Here is a 19722-nt window from a genome sequence, read left to right as displayed (position 1 = left end):
CGGGATCTGATGGTTGTGGGTTTTTCAGGTTCTTTGGCCATGTTCTGCAGATTGTTCTTCCTCATGTTTCACCAGTCTCTGTGGCCGGCATCTTCAGAGGATAGGAGTCAGAACTCTGTCTGTGCTCTGGTGCAGTTTGTTTGGATAGCTGAGTATTTATAGCTGTGGGATCAGCTTTTGTCCTTTTCAGGAGATGGGTGATTGTGGTGATCAGCATGTTTTTTGTTGTTGGTGTATTGTTGTGATAAGATGAAGAGATTATCTGTCACTGTGATTGATGGGTGTCATTAGCTGGTCTTTTGTGTGCAGTGATCACCGGTCCTTGTGGCTGTGTAGAGTTTGTTGACCTTTTTCAGGCTGTATTTTTCAGTCCTGGGAATCAGGCTTTGTTGGGGTCAGCAAAGGACAAAAGGGACCCCCTCACCATTTTAGGAATATACCGGATACCTTGCAGATGTGGCCAGGTATATAGTGGAACCACAAAATGCAGCAGCCACACCGGAATCAAAGAACATGAGAGACACTGGACATGAAATTCTATTTCAAAATACTGAAGTACTGGAAAACACCAACAATCATTATGTTAGACTGCACAGAAGCCATTGAAATCTACAAATACCAGCAGAGCTTCAACAAAAAAGAAGAAAGTCTAAAACTTGATAAAGCCTGGTTCCCAGCACTGAAAAATACAGCCTGCAAAATGTCGACAAACTCTACCCAGCCACAAGGATTGGTGATCACTGCACACAAAAGACCAGCTAACGGCGCCCATCAATCACAGTGACAGATAATCTCTCCCCCTTATCACAACAATACACCCACACACACACAAAAAAAACACGCTGATCACCATAATCACCCAATCTCTTGAGAAGGAGAAAAACTGATCCCACAGCTATAAATACTCAACTATCCACACAAACTGCACCAGAGCACAGACAGAGTTCTGACTCCTGTTCTCTGAAGATGCCAGCCACAGCGACTGGCAAAATGTTAGGAAGAACAACCATCAGAACATGGCCAAAGAGCCTGAAAAACCCACAACAGCCATCTATTTAGACTGACAGGAACTGGGAGGTCAGGACATGGGAGACGTATGAATGTACAAAACAGTAAGGCTCAGGTGGTTCAGAAAGCAATATAGGTCCAGGGAATGTGGGACATCTTTATGGTCCCAGGCACTCCATTCTCCCTTACCTAGATTTGTTCCTGAAAAAACAAGACAAACTGTAGGTGGACAGATCATTACCTGGTGGGGTTTATACTTGATGGGCCTGGTAACTTCTATAGGAGTGGTGGGCCAATTAAGATGGCCCACCTGGAGACTAATGGCCCCAGAGGGTTTCTGATGGCTCTTCAGAAGTTTGCTGTTACTACAACAGGTGATCCTGACAAAATCTCAGCTGACCTCTGGAATGAGGGATTGACTAGGTCTGTAGAAACCATCACTCCTAAGTGTCTGGTCCTCTGGAACTAAGCTGGCACTCTGAGTTACCTGAGAATTGATGGTGATGAATCAAGTACAATGGAGACTACAATGATGATGGCAAAAAACTCAGTCTGATCAAACACGGGCTAGAACCCATTGGAAGCCTCCTCCATGGTAGTGATGGCAGTGAAGAAAACTTCTATTACTGCACCATTGGAGTGACATTCAGCCCAGTTGTTCTGAATGGACAAGGGAATGATGTTCTGGCTCACATGAAAGGAATATAAACTACTCAATAGTGAAAGATTTGCTAGGAATTTTACTGATAAAGTTACTGGGATTCATTCTGACTTAGATGCTGTTCTTGATACAGGTCATGAATGTATAACTTTGGCTTCTGCTTTGTTTGAGAGAAGGACTCAGAAGGTGATGTTAAGGAGTTCCTGTTCAACTCCTTGACTACTGGCTTCTATAGTCCCTCAGGGTTCAGTTTCATATCTGATGTTTAAAAACCAACATGAATATGGCTAGTGGAGGTGGTCTGAGGTTTGAAGGTTTGGTGCCATTATTATGATGAGTATACTCCCAATTTTTTTTCTTCCAGGGAAACTCGAGGATGCTGTTCTGATCCTAAACCAGATCAGTAATGGTGTCAGTAAGTGACTGGATGAGAGTGAACAAATGGAAAGTTAATCCAGACAAGAAAAAGATACTTCTGTTCATTAGAAATGCATATCAATGAACAGGGACTCAGCCTATGTTAAAGGGGATGAAACTTCCCTTGAAAACATAGATTCACAGCTTGGGTGTACTCCTGGCTTTAATCGTGAGTTTGAATGCCCAGGTTTTAGTACTTGCCAGGAGTGCATTTGCACAGTTAAAGTTTGTGTACTAGCTGCACCTATTTCTTGATAATGCCTGATCTGGTTACAGAGGCACATGCCTTAGTTGCATCTCATTTGGATTACTGTAACACACTCTGTGTGGGAGCTGCCATGCTACAGCCAGGCTCCTAACTGGAGCTGCATACAGACAGCATGTAACTCCCTCTGAAAACAACTACACTGTCCCTCAGGTCATTTCCAGGCCCAGTTCAAATTCCTGGTTTTGACATAAAAAACTCTAGATAGCTTGAGCCAAACTATCAGAAAGACCATATCTCCCCTCGTGCACTCCTTTGAATGTTAAGATAATCAGGGGAGTCCTTTCTCACAGTCCCTGCACCTTCACAAATTCCTCCGATGAGAACACAATAGATGGCTTTTTTAGTGACTGTCCCTAGACTAAGGAATATCTTTCCTTTAGAGTTTTGTTTGGCCCTCTCCTTGCTATCTTTCTACTAGCTGGTAGAAACATTCCTTTTTAAATCTGCATTGGGCATTTAAATTTGGATATAACAGGTTTGGATTCTTATTTGGTTAATCATTTTAATGAGTTATTTATTTGTTGTGGTTTATAAGTTTTAAGTTATAGGTTTGGTTTTAAATGTTGCAAATGGCCTTGAGGATAGGGAGAAGGGCATTAAATCAATCAAATCAATCAACCAATCAAATTAAGATAAAGAGTACACTCTAAGCAAGCGCAGTTTATAACATTGCACACTATCTTCCTGAATACAGGACACAACTATTACAACATCAACTTTCAATTTTCTGGCTGTGTGTCATATGCCAGCAGGGTTTAAAAATTATGGAATACATAGACAAAACACATGGACATTTGGCACACTGAATATATATCATGGAACTGCTTTTGGATTTCCCCATATATTATGGAAATATATGTGTTTGCTGGTCCAGCAGGGTTACTTGATTAGGTGTTATTATAATAACTGTTCAGTAAATAAAGATGAAAGCATACTATGTGCTTCATTTTGACAAAGAGTGGCAACTGCATCTGTTGATCCCAATCATTTCTTCCACTTGTCTGGAAGCCATTTTTTGTCTATTCAAGAGAAACAAGAATGTCTCCCTTAAGGGGAGTGTGAGCAAGGCCACAGATGATAGTGTGGCATTTTGCTCTCAGCTTGGCTGACTGGGATAAAGAAGATTTGGATTTGTTGGGAAGCATGAAGATCCAAAGCAAATTGATGGAGCAGTGGTCATTCTTCCTGTAGAATCCAGAAAAATCATGCCAAGGGCCTTTAAGGAAGAAGGCTTTGAGATGTTCCCACCTTGAGTAATGAGAGGAGTAGTGTGCAATTAGGAGAGAAGGAAAACAGAAGAATTGGTATTGACTGTGTAAGGAGTGCTCTCAGATTTCCTTCTTGAGCTGCGAGCACCACCACCACCCCGAAGAAGGGAAAAGGCACCCTAGAGGCCTGTACATTTTGTAGTAGCCTATAGTGATACTTCACACTTTTTCATGGGTTTCCCACTAAGGATACTAAATTGCTCATTCTAAATGAGGCAGGATGTATCTACACATCCAGACAACCTGTTAAGAAATCACTGGATCTCCTTTGAAATGTATTGCCTTCATCATGGAAATGAGACATGAGCCCATGTTTATATTGAATTTAAAAAAAACAGCTCCAGTTTATGAATGTGGGATATTGTGCTTACTGTATCTGCAATTCAAAATGCCAGGAAATGGCCCAGTTTTGCTGCACAATATTGTGCCCATATTGCCAGCAATAAAAAGAATGCCAGGCATTACAAAACGAAGGGCAGCTTGAATGTTGACAACACCAATGGCAATAGTCAAGATGGTCTGCAGGATACCCTCTTGTGCATGCTACCATTCACAAAGTGACATCAAGCAATACAAAGACCCAGAAGCTGACTCCTTTTTCCATCAGCTAGCCACTTCTCACCCAACATACGAAGCAATAGTCAGGGCTGCTTTTCAACAAGTGTGAATGGAGTGATATTTCAAACTTATAATGCATTGTTTGGACTGACTCATTTTTAGAATTTCCTTATAGAATGTTGACTTTTCTGTGCCAGCACAGTATCATCACATCACACTCATGCAGTGATAATGTACCTCCATCAATGTAATATTTCCTAGGTAGCTTAAGGAACTGAAAAGACAATACGCAACATGATGTAATATTGAAAACAAAACTAACACAACAAAATGTGCACTGGAAAGCTTTATTTAGCTTTTAACAGCAAGCTTTAAAAGAAGGATGAGCAACTTCTGGGGTTCTAGATGTCATTGGAATGCAACTGCGATAACTACTATGCTGGTTACAGCTTCTGGGAGATATTGCTTAACACCCAAAACCCATACATTACCTATTTTTGCCTTAAAAGCAAACCAGACAACATGCTGTTCAGAAAGTTTACGTACATGGAATTATTTTCACTTGGAGACAAATAGGGAAGAGGAGGTTTAGCATGCACTTTTGTATGGAGCCGCAAGTTGCTCTACTCCTGTGCCTCCCTCCCAGGTGGTGAATGTACATCTAAGTGCAGAAAAAGACAGCACACAAATACTTCCTTGACAATATAATAAAGAATAACCATCTAAGTTCTGATACTTTTCTAGTACTTCAAGGTAGTTGTCTTATTCTTTTCTTGACTCTGGAAATGAATAGACTTAGGGTTTATTTATTAGTTGTCCCCTAGGAGGAGCAACATTTGATGGAGGTTTTACAATATCTTTAGAATGGGGATCCTTATAGCAAAATTTCTCTCACCATCCCCTTGTTGTAGTATGGATTCTAATGCATCAAGGTGACTGACAATACTTGAGGTAGTGTGCTGACAGATTCAAGCACTGATATTGTGCCTTTTTGCTCAGAGCTTGCAAAAGTTACTTTTTGGACTACAACCTCCTGAATAGTTCAACTCCCACAAGACTGCTGGTTTGGAAGTTTCAATCATAGAAAGTAACTTTTATGTGCCACAGTCCTACCAGTATTTTTAAAAGGTCATATAGATCCAATCCTGAGTGCTGCCAAACAATTAGCCTCCTCTTGTCTTTAGGCAAACTATATACTCATGGCCTATTAGACTGATTGAAGGAATGGCTAGAGGCCAAGAATATCATGGGTCAAGAACAAATTGGCTTTAGAAGGAATTGCTGTACAGTTGACCAATGCCATGCATTGAAACATTTAGCAGAAAAGTATATAGCTATTCTAGGTGTATGCCTTTTAGTGGCCCTCATGGACCTGAATGGAGCTTTTGAGTCAATTAACCGTGATAAACTATGGCAGAAATTAGACATCTCTACAATCTATAAATGCTTGCTAGGACTGATTCTAACCTATTTTTCCCATCTAACTACTCCAAATCACTGCAGAGTCTTTTTATATGCAAGACTGAATATTTTCCCTTTGAAAGAGATGCAATGAAGATAGTCAGGATAAGCTTACTCCAAGAGAGTTTTTCCATGTGACAGCACTAGGCTGGGTACTTTTTCACATATTGTGCATAATTGCTCTTTTTATGCAATTGTGAGAGAGCAGTTTATGAGACTTTTATTTGATTTATTGGAAATAGCATTCTCTAAAGATGGTTGTTGTATGTTTTTCGGGCTGTTTGGCCGTGTTCTGAGGGTTTTCTGTCCTAACGAAATTTCATCCTAATGGATCCCACAAATTGCACCAGAGCACAGACAGAGTTCTGACTCCTGCCCTCTGAAGATGCCGGCCACAGAGACTGGCAAAACTTTAGGAAGAAAAACCCTCAGAACATGGCCAAACAGCCTGAAAAATCTACAACAACTATCGGATCCTGGCCATGAAAGCCTTCGAGAATACATTCTCTAAAGACCTTGTCCCTACACTACTAAAAGATAAAAATCCTCATTGCTATGTAGCACTTGCTAAATTTGTTGCTGCTATTCAGTCCTCCAAGACAATTGAAACTTATGTTGTTTAAATATTTTGTTTTTTTGCTGCTCAAGAGTTTTTCATGAGCTTCTAAGGAAGGAAAGAAAAAGAAAAATTTTGAGCTTTATGCTGAAAATCACACAAAACATGAGAGTTATCGTTTATATGGTCATATAATAAGAGGGGAGTTGTCAACTACATTTAGAGTCCCGGGCCTCTTTATCTATGGAGGATGGATCTATAATTCCAAATGGATCTATAGTTTCCAAATTAATTTGCTTTGATTTGCAACTGGTGTTTAGGAACTAAGCATTGGTTTATTTGCAAGTCTAATTTTTCAGACACAGAAGTCTGCTAGAATCATGTCTTAAGAACACTGATGTGATTTCTGCTCTACTAACAGGTTCTCTGCAATGAATAGTTCACTCCCAGATGCCATCTATGCTTAGTCTGCATAATTAACTTGTAAACCACCCAGAGAGCGCTTGAAGCACTATGGGGTGGTATATAAGCAGCACACTTTGCATTTGCTTTGCTTTGTTGTTTCATTTATTAGATCTGAATCAGATGAACCTGTAAGAATATTCATCTTCTTCAGTCCTGTTAGATACTATTGTTTCTTCCATGCTATGTGATTTCAAATTGTTTCTGCTGTATGGTAACCCTATAAATTAATGACCTCCGAAAGTTTCTATAAATAACACCTCTGCTTTGGTTTTGCAAACTAAAGTTGGTGGCTTCTTTTACTAAATCAATCTATATCATGTTAGGTTCTGTTTTCTTGCTGCTTTTCACTTTTCCTATCATTATTAGCTTTTCCAGTGATCCCTCTTTACTCATGCTCAAAGTACAACATTCTCATTTTAATCATCATAGCATCTAATGAGAGCTGAAACTGGATTTGCTCTAGAACCCACTTGTTTTGTCTTTCTATTGCTTCATGGTGTCAGTGAAACTCTTCTCCAACAGCACATTTCAAGTAAATTAATGTTTTATTTGCTACTTTTCTTCATCTGTCAGATATAGTTTGATTTGGCTTTCTGCACAGACCAGAAGACTGGACTTGATGGCCTTATAGTTCCCTTCCAGTTTAATCACTTTGATTAAAATTTAACAATATGTTTTTAACTCTCTGTGTAGTGCCTATTGAGAACCTGCCTGCAGCTGTGATTTCAATCAGCAATACACAGATAGGCAAATATTTTTAAAAAAATTAATTGAAGTGATTCATTATATCAGTGATGATCTAGCAGATGCAATAAAAATAATTTCACTTCCCCTGACCCTCTACAGAAGATCAATGGAAGTGTTCAATTTCTGATATCCTGAAGTGCTCATAAGCTGCTTTAGAATACTGGAAATTAGAGCAAGTTGTTCCACTCCAATAATGTCCCAGAAAAAAAGCAGACCAACTCATCAGCACACCAAATAGTGGGACAAAGGCTCATGTGGACGGGTGATAAGTCTCAGTCCTTTTGTGATTTCTTAGTGATCATTCCATTTTGATTGATAATTGTTCTTTTAACTTTGCTTCATCTATCAGCTTCTATTTTTTACTTTTTCTTCCTCCAGTCACTTTTTCTTTCTTCATTCTTCATGTGGGGAGTCTCAGCCATCTAGGGCACCTGTAGTTAGTAGACTCATGTTATGACATTACATATCAGATCAGATTGGATGCTTGCCCACCCAACCCCAGAAGAAAGACACGAGACATTGATATGGATTAAATACGGGCCACACTTTATTTAATTCAAATTCAAATTGGATTTGCCATCCATGGCAAAAACAGGGGGCCTGCTGTAGTGCAGAAACAGGTGAATATTAGGGGTATCCAAATATCCCTTGGTCCATAAATGGGTGAGATCCCAGCCCCAGGTCCCAGAGGTCTCAACAACAGCTAGGACCTGGCCTGCCGCTAATTAAACAACCCCAGACCTCAAGGCATCTTTAGTTGATGACTGTTGGCCTGGAAGTAGCCCAGCGCATCTCCCCCGCACCGGCCCTTGTAATTGCACGATCCGCAGAGCCGGGAGGTCGGATGCGCTGTTGGCTTACCTGAGATTACAATTGGGACACTCTGAAAATAACTGTTATTTCCACACTACCCACCAGTGTGACCGAACATTGCCACCAAAAATGGCAACAACCCTTTTCCAGTGTGGGATAGGCAAAAAAATTCCCCCACCCAAAGGCCAATCAAGGTGAAGGTCAGAAATTCCTATCTGGCTCCCTAGGATGACCAGAAAAAATTCATACTAAAAAAGGGCAGGCGGGCGGGTGCCCGAAAAGGAAAGAGGGCGAAGTGAGGGGAGCGCTTGTTAAATATCTGTGCTCCCCTTTCAAACACCAGTCACATGTGACTGCAACTGTCTCGCTTCCTCTGGGGTGTTGGGCAAACGGCAGCCACGCTGTTCAAGGTTGGTAAACCATCCAGCGGCTGGAACCTTTGATCTTTGATCAGTAAACACCTCTTTTTAAAATATTTTTTTGTAATCATAAGATACCTCAATAAGATTTCTTTAATGAAAAAAAAACCCACATCAATTTCTTGAGAGTTCTCAGCCAGCTTGCAACCTTCATGAACATATGCTGATATTTCTGCATGCAGGTATCTTTACTGTTTTCCCTGTGGAAATAATATTTTCCAGTACAAGCCACCACAATAGAGCAGTTTTGAAATTTGATCCTCTCCTCCTCCCAAGACAGCCCAACCTACCACAACCATCCCCAAAACAAAGGAGGTTTTTCAACACAACAACAGCCACATTTTTAAAAAAATGACCCAAGTAAAGCAGACAGTAACCAAACAAAAGGCTACTTAATCTGTCGGTCTGGTCACAGAGTTCAGAGCAATCAATGAGCGTTTCATCAGGAGTGAGTGTTAAACATGAAAGAACTTTGTAGTTCTACAAAGCAGCTGGCTTTATGGTTCAAGTAATTTCAAGCATTCAAAGGGAGTTTCAGCCAAAAGGTATTTTATCATTGCAATCAAACTTCCTTTACTATAGTTTCTTGCTGTGTGAAGAACAGTAGGACCTGGACTTCTTTCTAAGGCTGTAGCCAGTTACAGGATTATTCCATAGCCGTAAATTCTGGATGTTTCCTCCAAGCTTTGACCCCCCACATTGTTACAAAGATACAGGATAAAACTGGTAGGCAACTTAATAAAACGGTGAAACAACAGGACTAAGGGCTCAAGTGTAATCTTATTTTTATTTTGGAAAAAAGAACTTAATGGAAATAGGGCCAGTCCAAGACACGTTACTGCCTGAAACACAAAATAAAATACCTGCCCCACTAAGGTGCACATCATTATTATAGAGTCTTAGATGCCTTCCCAGATGTGTGCAAAGGTGGAAGAATTCCTTCCGCAGTTTTGAAGGAGAGGTTGATGCAATCCATTACTGGTAAAGCCCCATCTTTTTGACAACTTACCGAGCAGTGACTTATTTTTCTCTCTTGCTTTATCATCTTTTAAAAACCTTCTTCATCATCTTTAGGGCTGAAGGGAACTATTTCTGTTCCCTTATGGATCCACATGCATTCATTTGTATATCAACTCTTGTCCTGTGTCTACATTCATTTACATTTTTTTAAAAAAGAAAATCTGTATTAGAAATTTCTGCAACATGGCATAGTAGGGAAGGCCAAAAAATCCTGACTCCTATAACAAGTCACTCTGGAATTTATCAATAGCAACTGTTTGGGCTCAGCCCCAATTTCATGTGTTTTTATGGGCTGGCTGATGAGAGATGTTGGCCTCTCCATAAGCATAGAAAACAGTGTCATGTTAACAACCACCTCCCATTTCCTGCTTATCTGCCAGTTAGCTTCTTCCTTGTGAGCCCCACCTGCTGGGTAGCTGCAGGATGAGGCACATTGATTGGAATGGCCTGTAACTGCTCAGCAATACAGATTAGATAGCTAGCAAAATCTTTTTGCCTCCCATCACTGACTGTGTTTTCTCCTGGCTTGATGTACAACATCAGAACAGACTTCACAGGGCTCCCAACAGCAGCCCGGCCATTAAAGTGACATTTTCTCTTAATCAGGGATTTCTTCCTACTAAGAACAGAGAAACAGTTATGTTGTTGTCCTGATTACAGCTGTGATCCAAAGCCTCACTTCCTGAAACAGAGTTTTTGGATCAAGGCTGCAGAACATTTGATTGCATTGTTTGCAGGCAGCTCAGCTGGGGCCTCATTGTACTCATTTCCATTGTTTATGTTGGCCACTTTAAGTGCTTTATGGGCTTAACAAACAGGCAAACAAAAAAAAATACAGTCATTTAAATTGGATTATTTCATGGGGATATGCACAGGCATGAAAAGAAGTTGGTTTGATTGGCTTCATATTCTGTAGAGCAAGATGGGAATACATGAAATGTAATAATCCTGGAATTTAAAGGCACAAGAGAACTGTTACATGGTGCACCAAACAATCCACAATATTGTCCAGAATCATACAAGTACATCCATTTACCTTGCTGACCTATACACACAAAACAAAACTCCGGTTTGTATCTTTGCCCACAATAGGACAAGACTTGTTCCCATAGGGAAGAGACAGAAGCAAAGGTTAAGTGTTGCCCTGGCTAAAATGATCATTCATAACAGGCCAAATGACATTATGTGAGAAAATTGGGATTGAACCACTTGACTTTTTCAATAGCGTGAGAGAGGGGAGGTGCCATTTTGCTCACAATGGGGCCTCAGACCCTTTTCACATCTACATTCATTTTAAACCACCTCTCTCACCTGATATTTGCACTGCAGTGTGTGTTGGGGGCACATGTATCTAAAACTTCTCTCCCCCTGAGTAAACCAAAGCTCATTATGTGTATTTCCATTTAGACTGAAACATTGGCATAGAGGAGACTCTACTTCAACTGTAAATAAATCATTAGTCCCCCAGTTATTATTCTATATGTTCAGCTCCTTGACACTAAAGCACAGCTGCATTTCAATAAACAGCCGTGAAACTTTGGTATCACCTGCAGTTTGAACTTTAGGTGCTGATTTTAAGGTGGAACCTGACATTCTTTGGGGGCTAATTATGTGGGAGGAAGTTAGTGGCTTTGCAATGATGCCCAATTCCATGAGAGATAACTCTTTTCTGACTACTTGAATAACTCTTTATCTGTATGTTTGGTGGAGTATGTAACAAAGTAGTCATAACAGAGACAGTCGATAACATCTTCTTTGCTGATTTAGGGTGTAGGAAAAACCAACATTAATTCATACCAGGAGGTCTGTTTTTCCCAGGTGAATTCACTTTAGCCAACTGACAGAAGTCAGCAAAAAGACAGGAGGAGATTGCCAATCAGCCCTTGTTTGCAGTTTTTAAAGACAGCTTTTGCTGTAGTCATTTAGATTTGCAGAAGGTACAGCTACAACAGAGCTACCTCAACTCATTCTCTCTCACTCACTCATTCTCACCGCTAGGTACCCTGGTGCTCTTTTGGTGCAGTGCAGTGCAGTGCAGTGCAGTGCAGTGCAGTGCAGTGCAGTGCAGTGCAGTGCAGTGCAGAAAGAAAGAAAGAAAGAAAGAAAGAAAGAAAGAAAGAAAGAAAGAAAGAAAGAAAGAAATACTAGCAAAGATTCAAAATCTCTTTGGTTGTGTATTAAAACATATGAGGGGAACTGACCCCTTCAAGTACTCTTATGCTACCTGTCTCCCTGTCCTCTCAACCAGCAACAATCCTGTGTATGTTTTTCTGCACTGACTCAACTGATCACACTGTCTGAACCAATATGAATGCATTCATCACAAAAAGGAAATAGAAGCCACAGGAAAATTTGGAGGAAAAAGACATTGGGCTGTTTCACATTGACTTGTATTTTATGTATTCAATGGAAAATAATATGAATCTGGCCATCCCCATCCTGGGGCACTTCCCATATTATTTGCCAATGTAATTGCTTCCTTAATTAAAATATATAAACTTCACCTTTCTGCCTGATAGCAGTGCAACTATCATTATTACAGTATTTCTGAACACTAGACATAGGAGCAGCAACCCATGCCACCCATTAAAGTTCAACTCTAATGGACCCCCCCAGTTTGAAGGTACTACATTTGGTTTGCTGACTATGGGCTGCTTGGTCAGCTGTTGTTATGCTGATAGAAAAGGATAATGCAGTAATATTTATAGTACTGTAATACTTATCATTTATATAGTACTTCAGAGTGTTCAGAAAGCACTTCACAAGAATTATCCCATATGCTTTATTGATTCTGCATTAGGATTATTGCTGCTTTATGAATTTTATTATGATTATTTAACAAAACATACAAATATGGGCAAAACTGTTTGACACTTGAGCAGGAAGGATTGGATGCTTACACAGTACTTTAATATCTGGCTGAGTTTGTAAGGCCTTGTGTCATTTAGATTACCAAATAAACAAACAATTTGAAATGGCCAGCACCTCAAAGAGAGACTGAACAATTACTTGAATTTTCTGATTTAATAATCAGAGTTTTGAAGACTGTAGTTACATTTGGCTTTGGTTCACGTAATAAGGTTAGACTGTAAAGTTGTAAATATGCTTATGGTGCTTTAACCCATACATCCCTGTAGAGAAACCTCAGAAGGAATCAGGGAAAAGGATTGGAAAGATGGCATGATGATCTGAAGATTTTCACCATGTAGTGTCTATGGTAGTCAATGACTCTCAAATTGGTTTCCAAGGGACACTGGTGTGTTTTATTCAAGAAGGGCTAGTGTGTGATCTGAAATTTTAAGTAACCATATTAGAGGAATTCATTGTGTTGTGCCCTTCAAAGCTGGGAAGCTCTATGCAATGTGGATTCCTTCATTTCTTGCCATCAATACATTAGCAGAGATTACCTCCTTAGGCAACCGTTGGCAAGAATTACTTTCTTCCCCTAATGCAAATTACCTCATAGATGCATAGGATATGGATGAATCAGCCTATTTCCAATTGGTGTCAATGCCACATGTATTCAGGTTGTAAATCTCCTCTTTTAATTTTCAACAATATTTTGGAATTAATTAAAAATACACCAAAATTACATTCATTTTTTCATGCAACTTTCCCTAACATACACATTCTGTGCACATTTTCCACTTAATGTATACATTTTGGTAGCCACTTTTCCTTAAATATTTTTCCAGACAAATGTCTACATGCTTTCCACACCAAGATCTATATCCTAATCTTCAGAGAAGAGCAGAATCAGAAGGGTAACCATATGATTTCTGTATTAGTCTAGAATATGCAAACTAGGCCTGCTTCATTAAAAATGTAAGCTGAGTGGCCAGAATCCTGTTTCCTACACAACTGTGTACAAGCTATTTGCAAATAGAAAGAGGAATTTTGTTAGCATCAAGTCATCCTATGGTTGTTATGTTCATCACATAGCCAGATGGATGGCATGGTGCTCAACTGACTGTAAGCAAAGTGCAAAGCCACTTATGTGATTGCTTTTATGAGCACAATTTTCCTTAGAAGAGTTTTGGTCAATGAAAGCAACCCTCTGTGTTACAGCTGAAATGTGCTACGTTCTCCTCTTGTTCCATGATTGAATGAATGGGAGGGGGGAGGGAGGATGCAGGGAACAGTATTAAGAGAGATCTTGCAGTTACAAGAATTCATCTCCATTGTTCTAGAAGCTGGGATGTGTGTGTGTATTTGTGTGAGCATATTTGTGCATTTGTGAGTGTAGAATGTAAAGTGCCTTTTACTCTCCTGATTTTAAACTGAAAAAAAAATACAACCCATTCTGTGTCAGAGATAGCAAAACTTTACACTAGCCAAAAACACTAGGAATACAGATGTGCTTCTGAATTAGCATGTACACCCATGGGTGATGTTGTGTACTCTTGGTTCTATGTGTGTAATCCTTAAGAGGGATTTTATTAAATTCTAGACTAGTGAACTGAAGATGGTTGAAATCAATGAAGAAAGGAACACAATATGAATTGGCTGATGTCACTGACAGTTATTACTAGTAATTGCTCTCCCTGATTGATTTTGAAAGAACCTGTAATGATGATCTGTATGTGGAAAAGAAATGTTTTCTCTAGGATTAAACAATGAAATAAAATTGCATTCCTGCCCATGCAATGTTGTATTTGACTATTATTTTCTTCTGAATCATAATATGTCGAAGTTAAAATATTACCCACATAATAATAACATGTTCACATCCTGTTTTCACTCTAACATTTAAATGTATTTGTTCCTATTTATAAATAAGTTTCAGTACCTTTTAATCTAAGAATTTAACAATTTCCCTCATTTAGCACAAATTTCTTTCTGAACTGCGATTTTATTGCAAATTTCAGGATCCTTTTAACTAAACAATGGCCAGCACCCTGCTGGTATTCACATAATATTTGTGTGATTTGCTACAGCTAAATGCAACTAATGGATGAAGTACTTGTTGAGATTTTGATATGAAAATGTATTAAATATTAATGTTAAATGTAAAATGGTTGCTTATACCTGAGTCACTGTACTGATTGTATTCAGGTGTGGGTATCAAGGATTAAGACTTAATGTTGCACAGCTGTGGTACATGATGAAACTTTGTGTAATAGAAAATGAAGTGGTGTATTTTCAGATTGGTCACAGAACTGCACATACGTCATGTATAAAATGAACATCTTTATCTGCTGTAAGTCAGATCACTTTTTACTATGGTGTGTGTTGCTTCATATCATGTTATGCTGCCAGAGGAATGTCTATTCTCTATGTACATATGTAAATAGACTAAGTTGCTGGTTTTGCTCTCTGTGTCATAGTGTCATAAGTATCTCTGCTAACCAATATCTCCTCACTCTGCTGTTGTTATGAGAATACATATTATAATCAAAATTCTCAACAGGGTTATGGGCCCAGAGGAGATTGCTTTTTAAGCAAATAAGGAGGAGATTGTTTTTTTAAGCAAGTAAGTGCTGAATGTCTGGGAGGAAGAAACACGTAAAAGCCAAGGTTGAAGTTGGAACGGAACTGAGGTCTGACTGTGCTGAATTAAGTGAGAGTGGAAGTACTTCAGAGAACAAGGAGCAGACTGTAACAGCAAATTCCATGATGCAGCAAGCAACTGGAATAATTTGTACAAAATTAAATGACACTAATTACATGTCCTGGTATTTTAAGATGGGAATGTTCTTGAGGAGAGAGTAACTGTGGCAATATGTTGAATTTCCTCCTGATGATGATGAGGGATGTGCAAACGATAAAGCGAGAGCCACAATAATATTGTGCTTGGAAGATTCGCAACTGACTTATGTGAGGAATCTGAAAACAATCCAGAAGTGTTGGCTGGCACTCAGGAATGTTTATGTATGAGATACAGCTGGTGCAAAATGTCTGTGGCTTGTAAGCTATATTGCAAATGTTTAATGCCTGGAGAAGATGTGTCTAACCATATTAAAGAGATGTTAGATTTATTTCTCCAGCTGCAGGAGTGAGGGATGGAGTTTGACCACTCACACCAGTGTTTCATGATTCTGAGCAGCCTAGATGACAGCTGGGAGAATCTGGTGATAAGCTTGGAATACATGCCAGAGAAAGACCTGACAGTACAATATTTGTCCAGGAGACTCGTAGAGGAGGACCAGAGATTGCCGTTTATCAGCGTAAACTGAGAGGGTCCATGGATGATGACTTCAAAGCCAGCCAAGAAAAAAAGTTTTAGCTGTTATATGTTATAATTGCGGCCATACTGAGCATATTGCTAAAAACTGTCCCAGACGTGACGGAGTGGAGAAAAGAAAAAAGTTGTTTAAAGAGCAAACACGGAAGGGCGAAGGTCATTTGGCTATCATTAAAGCTTGTGAAAACATGGAAAGTAATTTATGGCTTTTAGATAGCGGAGCTTCTCAGAATGTGTGCCAGAGAAAAGAGTAACCCCTTCAGCTCAAAAGGCAGTGAAGCTAGCAGATGGAAAGTCAGAATCTGTAATTGGAACAGATTCAGTGTATGTAAACTGTTTAAAGCAAACTCTAAAAAATGTCTTGTTTGTGCCAAGCTTAGAGAATAATTTATTAAGTGTATCAAGTCTAGATAAAGATGGCTACACTATAATTTTCGATAAAGGCAAATTCAAAGTAATGAAAAATGGTGCACAGGTGGCAAATGGTAATTTAAAAGATCTTCTATATATGATGAATCAGAGCCAAATGAATGAAGCCATAAATGTGGTTAACAACTCAGAACCACATGAAAAGTGTATACATAGCCTACATAGAAAGTTAGGTCATGTAAGCTTTGGAGTTTTAAACAAAACTAAAGAAGTTGTGTCTGATCTAAATATTAAAAACTTAGAGAAATATTTGGATTGTTCAGACAGATCGAGGGGGAGAATTTTTAGATTGGCTTAAGAAAAAAGGCATTGTCACAGGTGTACAAATGTAGCCACACCTCCTGAGAATGGAGTTGCAGAAAGAAGAAATGGAGTTTTGCAAACTGTGTTAGACTCATTACTTGCTGATGCCAAGTTGCCCAGAAGTTTTTGGAATGAAGCCATAAAATGTGCTACTTATATTATGAGCAGAGTGTGGAACTCTGCAGTAGAAAATACACCCTATTTTCTATTACATGGGAGACAACCTTTTTTGAAACATATGAAAAATTTTGATTGTCATGCTTGGGTTCATATACCCAAAACATGCAGGAAAAAAGGTAGCCCTAAGGCAAGGAAGTTGATTTTCTTAGGCTATCAAACAGGAAGCAAAAGTTATAGCTTTTGTTATCAGTGCGGAAATGTGATAATTAGCAGGTCAGCTAATTTTTGTGAAAATGAGAATTGGTCACAAATTCATGCAAATAGAATACTTTTGTCATTGTCTCTGCTGATGTTATGAGAACACACATTATAATCAAAGTTCTCAACAGTACTGGGGTGTGCCTCAGGATAGATTACACTCCTTTGGAATGCATGCATTTTCTCCCTCCTTTTTTCTTTTAATTAAGTGATATAGTGACATTACTTTGGAAAACAGCAAACGCCTACAAAGGTAGCATTTAATATGATGGGCATTCACTTTCCCCAAAGTGATTAATAAAGTGTTGACTTCACAAGTATCTTAAATTTTAAGACCCCTGCCGGCCACACACACACACACACACAAATTGCTTTACAGGCAGAAAAAGTAGGCTTCACCTGATGTCATGTAATCAGGATTTTTCAGACTGATTTTAATCAGACAAAGCCCATTTCAAATGTTCTTATTGTCAGAGTAACTGCACCCTCAGTTGTATGACTAATCATTCAGCCAACTGCACAAACAATACAGTGGATAACCTTGTCAGTTATCCACTCATTCCTTCGAGTTATCCAGATCTTATGCAAACACTGATGGTTCCAATCACTCATACATTCATTAATGGTTTGCAACATTCAAGACTATACCAAAGGTAAGGTTATTTTTGTAGCATTTGTTCTCCTTCTGGCATGTTTTTCTTTTATGCTGAATTTCTCTTGCATGTCCATTTGGATTTGTGTGTTTCACCAAATCTTCTTGCTGTATCTAACACGTCCCCTTCCCCATTTTTTCACATGTTCAATTGCAGTTTGCAAAAAGTAAAAATGGAAAGAAAACACACATTTATTCTTCCCCTTCCCCACATCCATATTCCAGCTGCAGGAAATTAGATGGACAGTGCAATTGCATTATTGTAATCCAAAGAAAATGGAAACCTATCACTTTCTGATTTGTGAAGTCAAACAACTTGCGTAGGGCTTCTTTATGCAGTCAATGTGCTGGCTGGGAGACTACATGTTATGCATAGTAATTTCTACTGCTTTTCAAAGTTTTGGCTTTAAATGCATCTTACAATACAGTGAAAAGCATGCATTGCTTTCCCCCTCACTATCTGACCCAATTCCAGTACTGTTAAATCACATTAAGTGACACCTAGCTTCTGAAGGTGTCTTGTTGACCTGAGGGATACCAAAGTCTTGTGAAAAATCTTTCTTGCAAGGCAGTTGTGGGGAGGGGTGGTAAAATAAATAGGTTTGCATTTCATAATCATTTGTTTCCTTCCAAACTAAGAAGCTTCAGAAGTTATGGAAGAAAACCACTTTTAACTGCAGAGTGACATATCTAGCATGTGGATCTTGATTGCCCGTGCACAATTGCTCAGTTGTCAACATTGAGCCAGGATACAAGGAATAAGACTTGCTTCAGCTAATATACTTTACTTGGATTGGACATATTGTAGTGCAAGATATTAAGAGATGAAAAAGAGAGCTTGGCTGCAAAGAACATCACAGCAAAATAAAAGTGTCCCTGATGTACAAGGACTGTGTGTGTGTTTAGTCGTTTAGTCGTGTCCGACTCTTCGTGACCCCATGGACCAGAGCACGCCAGGCCCTCCTGTCTTCTACTGCCTCCCGGAGTTGTGTCAGGTTCATGTTGGTTGCTTCGCAGACACTGTCCAACCATCTCATCCTCGTACAAGGACTAAAATTGTGAAAGTGTGTGGCTTATTTGGCAAAAAAAAACAAACTTGCACTTTGTGCAAACACATTGTATTTTGTGCAAAAACAGAAATGTTGTGGAAAAAAAAGTTTTTTTGTGTTCCTCCCAACTTTATTGCTAATGCTGCTGCTCATGAAAAAAGCACTCATCCTTTTGTTTTCATGCTAACTCTGAAAAATCTTACACCAAATGACAGTTTTTCTAGTGAGAGGTGTGCCGAGACCTTTAGTTGAGACCTTAATGTGTCAAGACCCCATTTCCTTTTGAGGACAAGAAAATGTTTTAATGTTCATTACATCCTTAGATGGGTTTCTGGGTAAAAACAAAATAGCAGTCATCAAGTTGCTATTTGGTCTACTTCTTGTTTTTGTTTTTCTATGGAAATCCATGGCTGAGTGATGCACATCCCATAATGTTTAGGTGGGTGGTGAGTGGGTAAAATAGTCCTCCACATAATTACATATATTTTATTCAGCTGAAATAAATGTAATTAACATTGTGTGGGAGAAAACTGCAGACTGGAATATTGTGCAGATACAAAGCTGGATAAGTGTTTTGCCTTTTGAACAGACACCAATTTATTGAAAAGGCACAGCAGATTGCTTTCCTGCACACAGTATAGTCACATCATGGTTAGACTACTGCAAACATAGTGCATGGGGCTACCCAAAGAATTCTATAGCCAGAATGCTGACAGAGCCCGAGTTATTGTGTAATTCAATCTTCAGTGGCTCTTACTTTGTTTCCAAATATAATTAAATCTGCTAATTATGGCCTTTAATGCTCAAAATAGTTTGGAACCATTATTTAAAGGACTACTCTTTCCCTATGTATAGATAAGAGTTTTCCTCAGATTAAAAAAAGAATTTAGCAAACCTTTCAAATTTTTACTTATCCAGTGAAGCCTATTCCACATCCTGATATCAGCAGAAGCATGGCTGAAGGGTACCCTGGACCACCTTGGTTATAATCTATAGACAATGAAACTTACTGTCAGAATTTAGTAGAGATAGTTAATTCAGAAAGACCTTCAGTATTGATTGGCTA

At 39.1% G+C, this 19722-nt stretch overlaps 1 long non-coding RNA gene across 1 annotated transcript; it reads right to left on the bottom strand.

Annotated features, from left to right (window-relative positions):
- Positions 1-511: 511 nt before the first annotated feature.
- On the bottom strand, positions 512-18114 carry LOC140705514 (uncharacterized). Its single transcript, XR_012084909.2, has 2 exons — positions 9651-18114; positions 512-7840 (listed from the first exon to the last, which is right to left on the bottom strand). It is a non-coding gene; the product is annotated as an uncharacterized LOC140705514 (long non-coding RNA).
- Between the last annotated feature and the right edge of the window lie 1608 nt (positions 18115-19722).

The sequence above is a fragment of the Pogona vitticeps genome, chromosome 3 (assembly GCF_051106095.1).
Source record: "Pogona vitticeps strain Pit_001003342236 chromosome 3, PviZW2.1, whole genome shotgun sequence".
Taxonomy (NCBI): Eukaryota; Metazoa; Chordata; class Lepidosauria; order Squamata; family Agamidae; genus Pogona; species Pogona vitticeps.
Note: the sequence above shows the minus strand (reverse complement) of the source record. Positions and strands in the feature narration are given on the sequence as shown.